Source organism: Arachis hypogaea, chromosome 15 (genome assembly GCF_003086295.3).
Source record: "Arachis hypogaea cultivar Tifrunner chromosome 15, arahy.Tifrunner.gnm2.J5K5, whole genome shotgun sequence".
Taxonomy (NCBI): Eukaryota; Viridiplantae; Streptophyta; class Magnoliopsida; order Fabales; family Fabaceae; genus Arachis; species Arachis hypogaea.
Genome location: NC_092050.1, coordinates 107,776,692 through 107,778,608, shown reverse-complemented (window position 1 = coordinate 107,778,608; position 1,917 = coordinate 107,776,692). Strand labels below are relative to the sequence as shown.

The following is a 1,917-nucleotide window of genomic DNA, read 5'->3' as shown; positions in this document are numbered from 1 at the left end:
TATTCTAAAATTTTTTAAGAATGAATTCTAGTGTTTCATGAAGCATGTTGAAGCCTGACTGGCTGTAAAGCCATGTCTAAATTTATTTGGACTGGGGTTTCCAACCTAACATTATCAAGAGCAAGCTAGTTGTTGCTAATCCACCTGCTGCTGTTTCAGATCCAAAAGATTTACATGCTAAAGCTTGACTGGCTATTAAGCCATGTCTAACCCTCAGATTGGAGCTTTAGACTAAGAGTGCAAGATTCCTGGAATTCATATTAAAAATTTTTGGAATCCTTATTTTTATTTTTCACACTAATTTTTGAAAAATATAAAATAAAAATACAAAAAAATCATAAAATCATAAAAATAAAAAAAAATTGTGTTTTTTATTTGAGTCTTGAGTCAGATTTTAAGTTTGGTGTCAATTGCATACTCATCTTGCATTTTTCAAAAATTGCATTCATCATGATCTTCAAGTTGTTCTTGATAAACCTTCTTGATTGATCTTCATATTAATTGTTTTGTGTTGTATGGTATTTTTCATATGCATTCTTGAATCCTTAGTGTCTAAGCATTAAAGATTTCTAAGTTTGGTGTCTTGCATGTTTTCTTTGCATCAAAAAATTTTTCAAAAAATAAGTTCTTGGTGTTCATCTTGACATTCAAAGTGTTCTTGGTGTTCATCTTGATATTCATAGCATTCTTGCATGCATTCATTGTTTTGATCTAAAATTTCCATGCATTGAACATTTTTAGTGTTTTTCTCTCTCATCATAAAAATTCAAAAAATAAAAAAAATATCTTTCCTTTTTTCTCTCATAAATTTTGAAAATTAGATTTGACTTTTTCAAAAATTTTTAAAATCTAGTTGTTCTTATGAGTTAAATCAAATTTTTAATTTAAAAATCTTATCTTTTGCAAAATCTTTTTCAAAAATCAAATCTTTTATATTTTTCTTATTTATTTTTGAAAATTTTAAAAATATTTTTCAAAAATCTTTTCTTAATTTTATCTTATAATTTTCGAAAATATTCTCATCAATTAATGTTTTGATTCAAAAATTTCAAGTTTGTTACTTACTTGTTAAGAAAGATTCAAACTTTAAGTTCTAGAATCATATCTTGTGATTTCTTGTGAATCAAGTCATTAATTGTGATTTTAAAAATCCGAACCCTCTCTCTCTAAGTTCAGATTTTCTCTTCTTCTTTTCTTCTACTCACATAAGGGAACCTCTATACCTGGGCAAAAAGGATCCCTATTATTATTATTTTTCTGTTCCCTCTTTTTCATATGAGCAGGAGCAAGGACAAGAATATTCTTGTTGAAGCAGATCCAGAACCTGAAAGGACTCTGAAGAGGAAACTAAGAGAAGCTAAATTACAACAATCCAGCAAGCACCTTTCAGAAATTTTCGAACAAGAAGAGGAGATGGCAGCCGAAAATAATAATAATGCAAGGAGGATGCTTGGTGACTTTACTGCACCTAATTCCAATTTACATGGAAGAAGCATCTCCATTCCTACCATTGGAGCAAACAATTTTGAGCTTAAACCTCAATTAGTTTCTCTGATGCAACAAAACTGCAAGTTTCATGGACTTCCATCTGAAGATCCTTTTCAGTTCTTAACTGAATTCTTGTAGATATGTGACACTGTTAAGACTAATGGAGTAGATCCTGAAGTCTACAGGCTCATGCTTTTTCCGTTTGCTGTGAGAGACAGAGCCAGAATATGGTTGGACTCTCAACCTAAGGATAGCTTGAACTCTTGGGATAAGCTGGTCAAGGCTTTCTTAGCCAAGTTCTTTCCTCCTCAAAAGCTGAGTAAGCTTAGAGTGGATGTTCAAACCTTCAGACAGAAAGAAGGTGAATCCCTCTATGAAGCTTGGGAGAGATACAAGGAACTGACCAAAAAGTGTCCTTCTGACATGCTT

At 31.3% G+C, this 1,917-nt stretch overlaps 1 non-coding gene across 1 annotated transcript; it reads right to left on the bottom strand.

Moving 5' to 3' along the window:
- Positions 1-1,809: 1,809 nt before the first annotated feature.
- Positions 1,810-1,917, bottom strand: LOC112753626 (small nucleolar RNA R71). The gene has a single exon (XR_003178002.1). It is a non-coding gene; the product is annotated as a small nucleolar RNA R71 (small nucleolar RNA).